The following is a 17,412-nucleotide window of genomic DNA, read 5'->3' as shown; positions in this document are numbered from 1 at the left end:
ACTTTTGTGGATCTAGAAAGTCAAGTAACTTGATACAAGAAGAAAACAGAAAGTCCTACTACTAATACTTATCAATTGCATAGAACTTAAGCTGAAAAAAAGTATCATGCCATGGCAGAAGATGCACAAGGCTTACTACCCTGATTTGGCACACTGCTGTGCCTTGATCTCAGCTAAATTGAATTGTTTACCAACTAGAATAGAGGACAATTAATTTTCTCAGTATTTCTTTGGGTTAAAAAAAAGCCCCTCTGTTTCCTCATAAATACATTCATTGTACCACATGAAGTGCTCAGTGTTCGGATTTGAAAAGCTGGTTATTGTGGATATCTAATTAGAATAACTCACTGTCTAAATTATTGTGCTTAATGTATTACTCAGAATAAATATTTAATATGCTACCTCAGGTGTTCCTGTCTTAGGATTTTTATATCTATTTACTAGTTACAGTAGAGCAGTTGTAATACTGAAGCTCATGCCATGGTCAGTAGAGTTTCTAAGAAGCAGTTCAATGTACATTTGAAAATATTCATGAGAGATTAAATGGTCAAGACTTGTGAAAATTCAGGACAAAAATATGCAACATGCCTCATACAACTTCTGTTAAATAATCGCATACTAATAGATAAATTAAACTTCCCTAGGATTCAGCTTACAACAGACAATGTTTCTTTCCATCCTTCAGCAGAACAAAAATACCAAAACCAAGCAGTGCAGTGGGGGGTGTGAACGATAGAACCATCAGCCCTAGGGATGATCCTGGCATCATGTTTTCAGCTCAGTGTAAAGATCAGCAACAAGAATCAGCATCCTTGAGTGACCCTTAGTTTAAAACACAAATGAAGTTCTTCATTTTGGAGCCCTCTCTGTTTTGCATACTCTTTCATTGTCTTGTTGATTTTTACAGTCAATTTGGTATGCTCAGCTTCAAACATGGATGTCTGCAGATTTACACTGCCCTCTGGTTCTTTGTCTAGCGGGCGGGACATTCTTCCTTACCTCAGTTCTGGACCTGAATCCCTCCAATCTGAGGAAACGTAATGAAAACCTAGATTTTCTGGGTCAGACAATTCTACTTCATGAAATATTTGGGGCTCAGAAAAACCTTTTCAGTGACTCTGAGCCTTGGGTAGGCACCTGATGGGATGCAGATTGAGTGTCATGTTCACTTAGTATTTTCCTTAGTGGACTTTGATACCTCATGCATAAATGAATCGCTCCAGCAATTAGCATCACAGGATGGGATTCTACAACCTTTAGGGATTAACCATTGTCCCTTTACACTGCAGTGGTCAGACAAAAGCACAGGCTCAACCAGTAAAGCATACTGGCTGGCCCTATTTTACACATAACCTACCCTTTGATACCCTTTTCAACCCATCCCACCATTATTCCTTCTGCTGCCACACCCCCATGGATTTATTGTGCTCTGCAGTTCCTACACCCTCCCAGTCTGAGCAAACCTCCTCTCACTCTAGTTCTCAGTGCTGTCAGCTGCAAAGCTCAGGGTGATCTTCCATGAAGTGATGCCTGTAGTTTGGTAGTCCATCAATAATGTGATGGGATGGTTTGTTTCTTGACACCATCTATATTTTCTGTTTCTCAGGCCTGTATCTCAGCATTTTGCTCATTTTTCCCCTCTTATTTACTTCTTATCTTATCCAGATATCCTCACTCAGGCAACCTTGCTTGCATCAACATTCCCACATTCTATCTCATTCCCTATCAATTAGTAAAACAGATAAGGTCTGGTTCCTATCACTTCCTCTTTTTCTTCTTTGCTCTTGTTCCATTAGAAAAGGACCTTGACTAGAAACTCTTCAAACTAGCAGATGCTCTTCTACATACTATTATAGTTTTCAGACTAAGTCTATTTTTTATATCTTTGCCAAAATAAAGAAAAGAAGGTGTGTGAACATGTGAGCATAGGGATGTTACCATTTATGACAGGGAGAGAAATTGGCCACATTTCTCTTTCAGAAATCATGCCTTGAAATCTTTGTAGAGTTGTTGCTGTGATGTATATTAAAATCATTTTCATCTGATTATAAAATTTTGTCATGTATTTTCAATCAGATATCTAAAGCATGACAGAAGGTGTCTGACATTTTGCAGGACTTCTTCCATCATGAAATTGGGCTGAGTAAGAGTTCCTTTCCCCTTTGCACACAGACATTTCTGTGTTCTTGTTTACATAATGATTTTCCTCAATGGGAAGCATTTCGCTTGCTGACAAAGGATTAATAATTTCAAATTTGAACCATCAGATTCCAAACAACATCTGAGAAATATTCAAAATACCCATATATCTTCTAGAATAAAATAAAATAAAAGTAAAGTAAAATAAAATAAAATAAATAAGAATGTATATAAACCATTTTCAGCCCTATGGACATCAAGTGGATCAATATAGCAGGTACACAGAATGAACAGCTCTGACCACTGCAGTCTCACAAAGGAATAGATAGAGATGAGATATTTTTGACATTGCAAAAGCCATAATACTCTGTATTTGTGTTTACACTTCCAGTTGCAACTGTAAAACTGTAATGTGTTATAATAATAGACAACAAGGGAGAATAGTGACTGACAAAGTACCTTGACAAGGGTTTTTTTAATCTTATGTTAGTTGTTCTCTGTCTACTCATAATTTCTCTGTACTCATTGAGTTCATTTAAATAAGGTCAATATATTCTAAAGCTGTTATTAATGGTTGCAAAACAATAGATTTAAACAGAATTAATATGAAGAATGAAATAAATTATGTGAGAAAAGGAGCTTTAGAATTGAAGATTTTTTGTTTCATTCTCAAATGTTTGTGAGCCTGGAAGTTTTGCATCAAATGAGCAGTTAAAAATCAAGAATCATTAATAGTTGCTGCATTTGATGCTTCATAGCAATTTTGGGAATAATTTTAATTATGGGTTTGTATATGTTAAATACAGTGAAGTATCCATGTGTAAAAACAATTGCACAGTCCAACAAAGGTAAATTACATGAGACCTCAAAAAGAAATGAGTGGAAAACCATTCTATATTAGATTTTTTTCTTTAGAATCCATATTTCTCAAGGCATGGGATCCAAAACTGTATTCTAGTGTGCCCTGTTTCATTCCACTCATTTTTTATTCTAGGGTTGCAGTTGTTGTTAGCATTTCTTAAGAGCTCATTAAGCAATGGTTATCATCTGTTTCTTTCCTTCTCTGCAGCAGTTTCCTCTGCCAGCTGTGCTCTAGATGCTTGGATTGCTTTGTTTTTGTTTTAGTTCTTATTTCCCAATTCACATTAAAAAGTGTCTAGGATTTAATATCAGAAGAATAATGATCAACAAGTGCAACAAAAGATGATATCTTCAAAGGTTGCATGGTTATTTAGGAAGCTTATTCTGCTTTACAAAACCAGTTCATAAGAAAATTTTGGTTGCCAAGGAGTTCTTCCCTTTGTCCTCACTAATACATTAATAAAGCAGATTTGTACATCATGACCTTTCTTTAAATCCTGAACTGAATTTTTGGTTATGGAACTGAAAAGAGAGCAAAGATACATACCTCATCTCTCATGCTGCTGAAAAGACAAACTGTAGTATTCTTTATTTGTGACTTCCTAGCTCAGAGGTAGCTAAATAAATACATAGGTCATATTCTGGGTCTGTTTGGATGGGATAGAGTTTCCCAAGGACCAAGAGAGATAAGCAGTTATTATCAGCAGCTAGCACTGCAGATTTAGAGTTGGGGCTTCGGACTCTTTTAACAAGATCTACGGTTATGGTCTAGAATAATATAATATAGCAAATATCATGTGAATAAATATTAGAAATAAAATGAAGTAATACATACTTTAATGTATTTAAGTAACCAAAAATACATGTTACTGTAATTATAGAATGTTGAATAGAAAGATAGATCTGAGGTATGATGATTCAGGAAAAAAAATAAAAATAAAAAATCCAACTTTGCCACGGGTGAGATGTTAGGGAACCCAGAAAGCCTTTTTGTTCCTAATGACTCTCCATAGTGTCCTTCAGAGTGAAATGATTTTTCCATGCTCAGGATTGTCTTGTAGGTGCATGCGTAGTTCTATGAACTGTAGCTGGGTAATGTGCTATCTCCAAACTGCATGCAAATGCAAGTGTGATCAGCCTACATTAAAAATGCTCTACAATCCGCATTAAGTTTACTATTCTCTTGACTATCATCAAAAAGGTAAGTATCTCAAGAGCCTGTTTTGTTACTACATTTGATGTTAAATGGAAGCCTTATTGGCACTCAGAGTTAAAATCTAGAGTTCAGTAAATACATCAACAGTTAGATTCAGCACCAGAAATGGTTTCTTTTGCAATATCAGTAAATCATGCCATGGTTAGGAGCACATCATAGAGTGACTAATACTGCTACACAAGTTGTGTGTCATTATGAAAACTGCCTCAGTCAAAGAAACTCTTGTTTTCTTCATATGTATGCTCTAGATATTCTTTGTTCTTTAGGGAAAAAAAATCTTCAATTTTCTTTTAATTTTTATTTATTATTATTATTTTTAATAGGTGGAAAATAAATCCTGCTTTTGATATACACAAGAAAGTTCTAAAATGTATTGAGATAGAGGGTGAACTGCAACAAATGTGAACATGAGAGCTGGTAGTATCTGACTCACTCACTTTTGCTTTTTGCTCTGACATTTATGTCTGTGGGAAAGAAAAAAAAAAAAAAAAAAAAAAAAAAAAAAAAAAAAAAAAGGAGATCTAAAAAAAAGCAAGATCTCTAAATAATAATTAACAAACAAACAAAACAAACCCATAAACAATAAACTAAACCCCCCAAAATGAAGCTTTTTTGAAGAGTTTTCCCTTGATGACATGTAGATATGCACTCCTTTAAAATTTCTTTCAGTGAGATTTCTTTAAATAGTCAAGAGGTCATATTATGTAGCATATCACCTTCCCCTGATCTACAGATCAAAGATCTTATTAAGCCTTTCTTTAATATACAACTCTAACCTCCTGCTTTTTTTTTTTATTATTTATTTATTTATTTATTTATTTATTAACTGTATTCTGACTAGATCTCCTCTTAAATAGAATCTTAGTATGTGTTTCCAAGCAGATTGGCTATAATTCACATTTTTAGGAAGCATCAAAAAAAAAAAAAAAAAAAAAAAAAATTTAATACAATATGTAGAATCTTTCCCCATCTTTCACCTTGTCTTCCAGCATACATACTTTTTGTGCTTATCATAGATACTCTGGAGCATGTTAGGTTTTCCTTTGCAGAATTCAACCTCTGAGTGTTCTTTACTTCTCAACAATTTTATCCTTTGGAACTACAGTAATAATATCACATGAAACAAGTAGATCTATACATATATCTGAAACTCAGAGCAAAGCAAACTTACTGTTACTTGAATGAGATCTTCTTTTCACAGAATAACAGAGGTTTAAAAGGGACGTCTGGCAATTTCCTGGTCCAGTCTCCCCTCGAAAGTAGGTTCCTTAGGGTGGATTACAAAAGAAAGTGTCCATGTGGGTTTTAATAGACTTTGCAATCTCTCTGGGCAGCCTGTTCCAGTGCTCTGTCACCCTCAAAGTGAAGGAGTTTTTCCACATATTCATATGGAACTTCCACCAGAATGACCAGGTCCTTTTCTCAGCATCCCTCTCCATCAGGTCAGTCCCTAACCTGTATTTATTCCTCTCCAGGTGTAGGACTCTGCACTTACCACCACTGAGCCTCATAAGATTCCTCCCTGCCCAGCTCTCCATCCTGTCCAGATCTCACTGAATGGCACAAGAGCCTTCTGGTGTGAAGCTTTGTATTATCAGCAAACTTTTATTCCAGGGAATCTTTTTGTTGTTGTTGTTTAGTTACTGTAGATATATCAAGTAGATGCTAGGACTGCTGAACTGTGTTGAAAATACAGTTAAGCTTTCTGGAAAGGAAAATTACTATGTGATATACTCAGTATATTAATTATTTACTAGTCCAATGATTGATTACATTGTGAAGTGGGGATTGCTCTCAACACTTCCCCCTTTGAGACTTTGCTACAAACTTATCATTAGAGCACCTGGATCCTCACACAATCACTCAATGATATCATCACAATTTTTAATCTTCTGTAATATGGGGAACCTGCTGGATGCTCTCCAAGGTGCAAGAAGGACGTGTTGCACCCATTAACCTTCCTATGCAAAGATTGTTTGTTACATTCAGTAGTCTGACAGAGGCCCAATCAGCTACCAGATAGGACAAAAAAACACATGTTTTTTTGTACGGCATATGCTACCTGCTGACAACTTAAAAAACGTCTTCTGCATGGAGTTAACCTAGAGCAGAGAATTTAAAGCTCATGTAATAAATAAATCATCAGAATGTCTGCTTGTGTATCAGAAACTGGGAGAGTAAAATGTGAGGACTTAAAGACCTGCCTCAGTGACAAGCTGTATGAAGTAGGAAGATATAAAGAAAATATCTTGTAGTGTTGAATTTTTCATTAGAAATCAACAGTCACTGTAAAGCTGTCAATGTTAACTAGCTTACCTTCTGCTTTTTGCAAAAAGGTTAATAGATACAGCACATTTGCCAGTGTGACAATGAAAAACTAAGCATTACAAATAGTATACCCTTGTATTTGTCTTGCCTTTATTGTTGTTGTTAATATTACTATTATCAGCATTATTATTATTATTATTTTGTTTTTAGCACTACTGTTTGTGAAAGGGTGAACTGATATTAGGACTGTTTGAAAAATCTGATTTAAGTGACAAAGAAGACACATGGCCATCATGCATGTCCAGGAGCTAGATTTTCCCAAGACTAGGTGTGGCTTTAAGCCTGTTTCCATTCTCCATTTAGCTCTTTCATACTCAGCAGATCATGTTGTTGCTCTTAGTGTTGCCTACTTGACTGAGGGCTTGCAGGTCAAAGACTGCCTCCAGCAGTTTCATGCAGAAGGTAACACAGTGAAACTTTGATTGTTGCTAGGGTTCCTGGGCACCAGTATGATACAAATAACTAATAAAAATCTCTTGAGTGTTACCAGAAAAGCATGTGTGCATGCTTAGCATGTGTCCTTTTGATTTAGGTAGGGAGAGAACTAGAAACTCTCCAACAGTTACACCTTCTGCTACCACCCACTTCACTCATTATGTGGAATTTTTTCTCAGGTCCTAAGGTAATGTTCAGTACAAGCTTCATCAGAAATGAATAAGTCTAAACTTCTAACACGTGGTTCCAAATTTATTTATTTATAGTCTTTATTATTACTACAAGTAGATATGTCACTGGGCCAAGGTCTTCTAAGTGAAAAGAATTAAGGGCTAGATTTCATTTCATTATTTCACTAAGAGATGTTTTTGTTTTGTTTTGTTTTGTTTTGTTTTTTGTTGTTTGTTTTTTTGTTGTTTGTTTTTTTTTTTTTTTTTTTTTTTATTGACAATACATACCCAATGTGTAAGACACAAATGTACAAGAAGTGAAACAAAAATTATCAAGAAAACAAGTCCAATTAATGTTATTACTATACAAGTCCATCAAATTTTGTGAAAATGACAGACGATTTGAGGCTGGGATTACTAAGACATTTCTTACTTGCTCAAATCCCTGCAAAAGTACTATTTATTTATAGAACTTTTATCTCACCTGTTGTCTAGATGAGGAGTGAAACTCTCCAACCAAACTAAAACTATGTGTTTATTATAGGTAAACCTTGAAAAAAATATAACAACCTGTGTTCTTCAAGATATCATACCTGCTGACCTTTTCTGGCCTGAAATATATCAAATTATGAATAAGGTCAGTCATTTTTTATACCTTTCAATCTTGAAGTTTCAGATGTGTATGGTCAGTACTTTCAAGTGAACAATTCTGTCATAAGAGAACTCTGAAGTCATAAGCAGAAGAATACTTATAAAATAGTGAAGCTCGTGGAAATACAAAATACATATTGTTATTAAATGTTATTAACAGATAATTTCTTAATATTGGAATAAGTATTGCAATAATTTTATGCATTACAAACATGGGAATAAATCCCATGGAACCTCTAAAATCTGACAATTTCAGACTGTCACATTAAGGAAATGAACTTAATACAAGCTTGTGTCTGACACTACACTAAACTGCAGAATCCTGGACCAGTATAGAGCACCACAGGGCAACTGTGATAGATATTTTTTTCATTAGACTGTCAAACACATGCAACAGTCATAAGAGGCACATTGAAAATAGAGGTTACATATATTTTTGTTTGCTTGCTAGAGGCTTTAGACATACCTAGAGAGAGTTTCCATTTGCTGAAAGAAGTTGGTAGAGGCATTTCAGAATTCTTGATATATTTTGTTTATCTGAATGTAGAGCTTGCCAACATACTTTAAAAACCTGCTTATAAATTTACATTCATTGTGTCCAGAATATATATATATATATATTTGTGTGTAATGTCATAGGTTATTCTACAGTGTTACACAACCTGGAATAACAAATAAAGCATACTGCAGCATTTAGAGCTATGATACATGTGATCTTTCCCTGTTCTCCAAACTAAAGAAGTTCCTATAGCTGTCATCTGATTAAATAATTTAGAATTCACCCATACTAAGATTTTCATTGTCTCTCCTTGGATCTTTCTTCCTTTTCAGCTGAACCTACTTCCTTCTCAGTAGATTTTCTTTCTCCCCCACAGTCCTGATTTGGAGAAATATAGACGTATTTATCTCAGTCTCCAACCCACATCTTTCCTACCCTAACCTGGTCAATTGGATTCTCACACAAGGTATGCAATGGACATTACGTAATTTCCTCAGACTTCCATCGAAAATGCAATGAATTCTCTCTAAGTAGCTGTGCCTGTTGTCCACAGTAAGATTAAGAGCAGTAGTAAGTTAATTTCTTCTCACATGATATAGTTTCTGTGTATAAGACGCTTGTATGCTCTTGAATGCTCATTATAAGGGCAGCAAATGAAAGAAAATGAAAGAAATTTTTGAAGGAACATGCATTATACCAGGAGCTAGTTTGAGCCTTAGAGTAATATAGAAATAAAATAGAAAGGCTGTGACCCTCGTTCCTCATCTCTCTATAGCTTGATAGCTTACTCTTCAATTAAATCCTTCTGGCTAAAATAGTAACAATATCAGCAACAAAAAGAAAAAAAATGAAAGATTATTTTTAAGGCTACCCATAGAAAAGTCCTCATACTTCAGAATATAATCCTTTTTCTTCAGGTATAAGATGTATTTTGTTTGATTTTCTCAAAGGCTTACAGCATGTACCAGCTCACCAAACTAGTTCATTAAGCAGTTGAAAGCATATTGGAAACAGTGTGACCTAAAGAATAGGACATCAAAGAGAAATAAGCTATCGGTGACTGTAACTTGCTCCTGTCCCATGTATCCAAACTGACATCAAATGCAGTTTTGGAAATGAATAGCTGAGTGTTTAAAATGAAATAAATGTTACATTAGGAGAAAGACAATAACAAAGAAGAGTCCTGGGAATCAGAACATAAAAATGTATAGGACTGTGCCTCAGTTTTAGAACATATTTTCTTGTGCCTAATTTCCCTCAGAAACATTCTGCAGTTGGGGTATTTTATATTATGATTATTATTTTATTTCCCTTTAAAGAAAGAATCGTTCTGTAAATTACACAGGGGGGTATTTGTGTGAATACTCCCATCCTGAGCAATATGCACAGTATAGACAAGCTGTAAACCTGTCTTACAGTAGAAAATAATTTGACAGGTATGAACACAGTGTGATAAAACCTTTTTCTCTTTTACTGTTTCACTGTTAGAACTTACAATTTTCCATCGCTTGAGCTAATTAAGTAAAGCTATTGGGATATTTGAGCATCATTCAAACCTATATCATTCTTCCTTATCTCTGCCCACTGAGTTTTTCACTTGTGCACTTTTGGCCTTATTCATAAAAGCAGAATTAACTTGAAATTGAATATTAGCTTTTTTCTGCTTTATTGGTTTCTGTGGTTAGCTGTTTGTTGGTTTGTTTCTTTTTTTCCCTTAAGTCAGAATAAAAGCTTTTCTGTTTTTATGCAACTGGTGGATTTAATCATTTTTGCACTTTCTTTTCCAGAGTAAAAAAAAAAAAAACAAAAAAACCTACTTTTCCCTTTTCAAGTTAGCGCTCTTGCTCCTCTTCAAATTGCTCATGTCACAAGAACTCTTTGCATTCTCCTAATGTCTTCATCCCTTCTTAATTTCAAAACCCTGCTCTGGGGCACTGTGCCTTATAAATACAAAGTCTCCCATGTTGGGAAGCAAATATCTCATTTGCTTTTCTCCTTCACATCCCAGGAAATATCTGACCCAATTTATTTTGATAAAATGCTCTTAAGAATGCTCACTCTGAGGTACAACTCACCAGCAGAATTACTGACCCAAGTCTTAAGTTCATTAAAGTAATAGGTTATTGTAAACAAAATAGCCTAGAAAAGGACAAATCTCAAATTGAGGAGAGCAAGATGTCATCAGTAATGGAATATTACCTTTATTTGAATCTCTTGAAAGAGTCAGAAGAATATACTTTATTAGGTAAATTTTGGTATGTAGGAGAAGAATATTGGTACCATGGAAAGTTGTTGAGTTTTTTCTTTTTGTTTTTTGCTAAATATCTTAAAGTCAGTTTCAAATTAATGTACTACAGCCTTCATCTGTAATTAATGACAGACATAATGCCAATCGCCTTTGATGGAAACTGCCTTTGCTGTCATAGCAGCACAGCCTTTCCCATCTCAAGGGCAGAGGAGAAAGTATGAAAATATATAAGAAACCTTGTCTTAATTACAAATTAAAACTCCACTGAATTAATATCATTCAAAGTAAATCTTTCTCTTTGTCCATTTCTCTTCTTTCTTTTTAATTTGATGTTTTTGTTTTTGAATATTGCCTGCAAACTTTGGTATTAGTATAAGTAATTTCAGATAAACTCTTTTCTGATGACTTCTTGAAATGTTCACTCCTATCACAATTTTCAGCAGATCAGCCTTGTCATCCCCCCCTGCCCCCAACCACCCCCTGAACCTCCTCCCCTCAAAAAAAAAGAGAGAGAGATAGGGAGGAAGAGAGAAGAAAAGCAAGAAAATCAGCTAATACAATTCATCTACTAAAAAAAATATTCAGATGGAATATATAAATTTTCCTGCCTCTAGGCAGCAAAAATTCTCTCTTGTTTACAAATGTCTGGTGTTTACAGGTTTACAGTTTACAGGTGTTACATGATATTATTGACAAGAATATTGTCATCTATATAAGCAGAATCACTATGTCACATATCTATATAAAATAGTCTCATATCTACATGTGCTTGCTCATGCAGTATGAGCACACTTACTACAGGCTACTGTATTTGATCCATAGTTATCAGCATTCAACTGGCATTTTGATTTTAAAAATACAGCCTGAAAATGGCTTCATTTCACATATATTACTTTCTGACTGTTGCTGTGATTGCTCAGCCAGAGTCCAGATGTGTAAATGTTAAAACTATTATTCATCATGGATGAATATTCATCAGAGTGATATTCTTATTTTACTATACATCACTGAGATGGTCACCAGAACTTCTAGGTGAGAGTTTTGAGTAACACATGCATGCAAACACATGCACACATACCCACATACATATGCACTCCAGACATACATCAGGAAGCCCACTGAATTCTGCCTGCCCAGATGAAAGGTAATACCTTCTGTTTTCTCCTGATGAAGCCATATTCAGTGCGCTATTTGCCTTATTAATGCATTAATATGAATGAAAATACCAGTTCTAAATAATTACAAATTGCAAATCGAGCTTCCCAGTCCATGAGCTTAGTTTAAAATCATGAAGGTTTTTTGTTTGTTTGTTTGTTTGTATGTTTGTTTGTTTTTAAATAAAATATTTATACTTGCTTTTTGGACTCATGTCCTTGGGGACTAAATCACAAATTAAAACATGTTAATTTTAAATAGAGGTTGAGACTGATGAGTAATCACAGGATCTGGAGCTTAAAAAAAACAAAAAACAAAAACAAAAACAATAAAACACACCAACTTCTAAAATTCAAGTCTAATGGTGAAACTGTGTGCTGTGAATGTTCATTGACTCCAGCAGGAAAGAGATTTGGGTTCAACCACAAAGTATGCTATCTCAAAAGAAAATTCTGTAACCCTTAGTAATGCCATGCCACATATTCTGGTGACTTCAAAAGATGACATAGGGCAGCAAATTCTGCATCTTGCATGCATCCTGAATCAAAAAACACAGGGTGAGGCTTACTGCTTCCAGCAGTGCAGTGTCTGACACTGAATCATATGTGACATTCCTCAAAGATGAGGCCTGGCGCCAGATCCACAGTTGGTATAAGCCAGTACAAGTGTTATGATTTCAGTGTAGCTATAACATTTGACACTAACTGAAGATAAGATCTATTAACATTCCATTGTTTCTAGAGCATCTGCCTATAGCTTTTCCCAGATGTATGTTCATTTGGTAATGAAGTTATGTTGTGGTTTAACCCAGCAAGCAGATGAATGCCACACAGCCTTTTGCTCACTCCCTATTCTCCCAGTGGGATCAGAAAAGAATCAGAAAAAAGTTAGAACTCCTAGGTTGCAATAAAAACTATTTACTAAGACAGAAGAGGAAGAGGAACATAGCAGTAATGATAGTAATATATGTATTTATATTCAAGAGAAGTGATACACAAAGCAATTGCTCACTGCACACTGACCAATGCCCAGCTAGTTCCTGAGAAGAAGCAGGCCACTCTTTGAACTTCCTCCTTTTTAGAGTTTTGTTTGTTTGTTTGTTTGTTTTTGTTTTGTTTTGTTTTGTTTTTATCTGTATGATGTCATATCATGTGGAATATCCCTTTAGCCAATTCAGGTCAGCTGTTCTGGTTCTCTCCCATCCCAACACTTTTTCCTCCCCAGTCCCATCACTGGCAGGACAGTATAAGATGCTGGAAACAGACAATAAACAGAAATATCCTTGGCTCTTTGCAGTACTGCTCAGCAACAGCTAAAACATTCTCTTTCTCCTAAAGCCAAAACATAGATAGCATCACACTATGGAAAGAAAGTCAACTCCATCTCAAATGAAACCTGGGAGAGATAATATAAAAAATCATTTGAATACAATAGAGATATTTTAAATATTTGTTGGCAATATTCATCAGTAAAGTTCACATTGTAGCAGAAATGTTGTTCATAGCCTGAATGCAACCTATGTCCTAGATGTTTCTTCTTGTATCAGACTTTTCTTTAGGACAGAATTTATTCTTTATCGAATAATTTTCTAAGAAAAAAAAAAAAATGCCTAAAGCATTTTCCTAGTTTTAGCTGAAACAAATGCAGCAAAAATACTGCTCCAACATCAGTGTTGTTAATATAATTAATGTGACATGATGAAGAGACAGAGTATAACAATGGCTTTTAAGCAGAGTTGCATGCCTTGCTAGATTACAATGAAGTAATTGAGTAATGATTTACCTGATCTGCTTTGGACTTGTACACATACACACATATATAGGTATGTAAATATTAATGTATATGATCAAATAAGGTAGAATAAATCTCATGTCTCATGCAATTAACACTGCCCCCATGCCCTTAAGATAGTTAGAGGTTACAGGCTGGAAAGTGCGAGATGAATCTGCCTTTCAGGAAACTGAAGAGAAGTCATCAGTATACTTCAGAGGTAATACTTAAGATAGCCCCAAGTCTCTATTCCTTTTGGTAGATGTACACCAGTCTGGAAGATAAAAAAGAAAAGTGCAGGTTTCAACTTAAATTTCACGCATCATAAGTGACGATTGCTGGAGTATACTGGCATGCAAAATGTTTTCTTTTTCTAGTGCGTACCAAGTACTTGGCAGTGAAACAGCATATTATTAATCCTCTAGATTTTTGCTAATACACATGATGAAATTTGGACCTATGTACTCAGATGTTCTTTGCAGGAGAAGGGAACTTTTCAAACTGGTGAGCTGTGGGCTAAGCTACAGGAAGGACTATTGGTTTCTGGAGAGTTGAACCCCAATTTAATTAGAATGAAGCACATAAGCTATTTGGAGATGACTGAAACTATATTTCTGGCTAACCTGGGCAAGAAAACATCACATATATACCAATCAAACTAAAGACTGTATCCTACAATTATAGCACTGTATTTTAGAAAGCACTAGGTAAGATATTTGAAAATACTGAGATCCCATTTCCAAAAGAGTTTTACTTCCAGAGGATCATTGATTCTTCTGAAAGCCAAAGGGACTTTGGGAGTTAGTCATTTTGAAAATCTCATTAGGGTACTTGTCTATATCTTTGCACTCTCAGCTTTCATCATTTAGCTGCTAAGTGTATTTTCTAAATGAAGGTTTAGACACTGAAACTGCATAGATTTGTATTGTTAGAGATGTTTATAATCTTCCAGTGATTTCAGTGGAAATGAGGCATCAAGATGCCTTTCAAAATTCTAACTACCATCAAAGTTAAACTAGAAAAGTATACTACAAAAAGAGTTTGTGACATCTGAGATTAAGTAGTGTGTTTCTCTGACTCATTCTTCTCACTTAGCAATAAAGCAGTATTCTGTCTAAAATTAAGTCATTCATTCCTGTGTTTGTGTGCCAAAGATACATACTGAGCTAATGTAGAAAGAACAGAAAGGAATGTTCTAATCAGGAGAAATGCATAAAGACTCAGAGAAGTAAGCTTTGCCACCTCATTTGACATGTACATATAATGACTTAGAAGCACATTGCAAAACCAAAATGTAAAGGCTATATGGCTCAGAATCATCAAAGCAATGCCACTGAATGACATGCTGAGCAGCGTAGAGCAATAGGTTCTGCCATCACTTACTGGGAGTTCACACATTTACAGACATTTCTTTCAATTGCTATCAGAGAGCAGGGAGGGAGTAAAACTGACAGGGGAAAAGAAGACTGGGCCAAGATACAATGTTCAAACATAATACCTGGTCATCCTGCTTGTGACCTGATCACTCAAGAGCTGCATTAAGTTAGGGAGAGTTTGAGATTGATTGTCTGTTCTGTTCCTGGGAAGATTTATTTTTAATGTAGGAGTTCTGCTAAACATTTTGTGGTCCCCACAGTTTCTTTTTGAAAATGATAGCTAGACTGAATGGAGCACTTTTCATTTCTTGGCCTTTAAAATCAATATTTTTCACATTGTCATGAATATTTTATTTATTTATTTATTTATTTATTGTGGATGCCTCAGCAGATATTTTTGTTCATTGTAATTGTGCCTATAGGTGAAGATGGAGTACCTTTCTCTCATTATTAAGAGCTTAGTAGCCCTGAGTTAAAGGCTGCAATTCTTCATGTCACCACTGTGGTGGCAAATAAGATTTTCTATTTAGTTGCAAGTAACCTCATTTGTCAAGGAGTCTTTATTTTAAGTTAGTATAGATTTAGCGCAAACAAAACTAGACAGTTAAATGCTTCTTTTGTCCTAGTCCGTATTTAATCCATTAGCAAAAAGTTAAACTAATGGAATATTAACATTGCTGATATGCTGTCCTATTTCAGACTTTGTGTAAAGAAAGCTTTTGAAGCTTATGTAATAACTAAATTGTCTTTTCTCTAATGACACTTTCAGCAATCTGCCAGCACACTCTCATACACTGACGTGAGTTTCATACAACATTATAGGTATATTTTTCTTTGTGGATTTTTTCCCCTTCCTTTTACTTTATGTTTTTAATTTGTGTGTCTGTGTGCATACATGCAAAAATCAGGATCGTGGATTGTAAGAAATCTGGCACAGATGCTTAAAAAATAAAATAAAATAAAATAAAATAAAATAAAATAAAATAAAATAAAATAAAATAAAATAAAATAAAATAAAATAAAATAATTAACAGAAGAGTTATGTTTTAAAGAGGGATCTGTTTTCAAGGTTTTCTTGTAGGTACTTTTTCATTATTATTTTCTCTATTTATTTCCAGCAGTAGCTGTGATAGAAAGGTTCACATTTTCAGAAAAGAAAGTAACATTTCTTGTATCCCCCAATCTTCATATGATATTCCTTCTGCAGTTGGTGATTAACCCTTACTTGGATGTATAGTATGCACTAAGTGGCATTTACTGAGGCTTTTAATCAATGCAACTGTATAAATCTGACCTAAACACCTTCACGCACACTACCCAAGCCAATATCAATTTTCAGCTGACTGAAATCTGTAACTGATGGTCTTTAGCTGCAAGTTTGTGGTTTGATGCAACTTAAAATTCACTGAAAGCATGAAATTGCAAATGACCTACCAAATTAATTAATATAGCCTACTTATCATATAGTCCACTGTGCTTACTTCATTCTCTTCTCAAACCTGTTTTAGTACCTTCAGAGTTCTTGAGACACATTTGACAGTCTGGGATAGGAATGGACTTATTATACTTGGTGCAAAAAATTAATGGTTCCCAGAGACTATTGTGTTGATTAGGATTTCTGAACACCCACAACTTTGATTTGGCATGCTGGAAAGGAGTTTATACATGTATCTATATTCTACTATCCTCCTGTTGTCTGTAAAGAGTGAAAAAACTCCACATTTTTAAAGCAGTGAATATGGTTCTGGATAAACATTAAATCATGCCATGCCACATCATGGAAAAGACTACAGTCAGAATAAGCAGAAAAATCTATGACATTTAATGCTATTTTGTGCTCCTCCAGGATATGCTTCTTAGACTTATTTTCAATAATTTCAAATTTGTTTTTGCTTCTGCTAATTAAATTACTTTCTGTCTTTTATTAGTACAAATTCAGGAAGGAGAAGAACATGTTCAAAGGAGGGCAAGAAAGCTGGTGAGGGGTCTGGAGCACAGGCCATATGGGTAGAAACTGAAGGAGCTTGGAATGTTCAGCCTGGAGAAGAGGAGGCTCATGGGAGACTTTATTGCTCTCAATTACTTCCTGAAAGGAGGTTGTAGTGAGCTGGAGGTCGGCCTCATCTCTCGTGTCATTAGTGATATGACCAAAGGGAATGGTTTCAAGCTGCGGCAAGGGAGATTCAGGCTGGACATTAGGAAAAATTACTTCTCAGAAAGGGTGGTCAGGCAATGGAATGGGTTGCCAAGGGAGGTGGTGGAGTCACTGACCCTGGGGGTGTTCAAGGAGCGACTGGATGTTGTGTTGAGGGACATGGTTTAGTAGGTGCTATTGGTAATAGGTGAACGGTTCGACTGGATGATCTTTTAGGTCTTTTCTGACCTTGGTGATTCTGTGATTCTTTGATTAAACTTTTTAGATTATGTATATTTTGCTTATTATTCATTATTTAGATGACAGAAACAAACAAACAAAAAACAACAATCAAATTCTGAGTTAATGTTGTCATGTTACATTTTGTTTTATTTATTTCTGCACATTTTTTCTAGAATATCTGTTTCTG

The sequence above is a fragment of the Excalfactoria chinensis genome, chromosome 3 (genome assembly GCF_039878825.1).
Source record: "Excalfactoria chinensis isolate bCotChi1 chromosome 3, bCotChi1.hap2, whole genome shotgun sequence".
NCBI lineage: Eukaryota > Metazoa > Chordata > Aves > Galliformes > Phasianidae > Excalfactoria > Excalfactoria chinensis.
Note: the sequence above shows the minus strand (reverse complement) of the source record.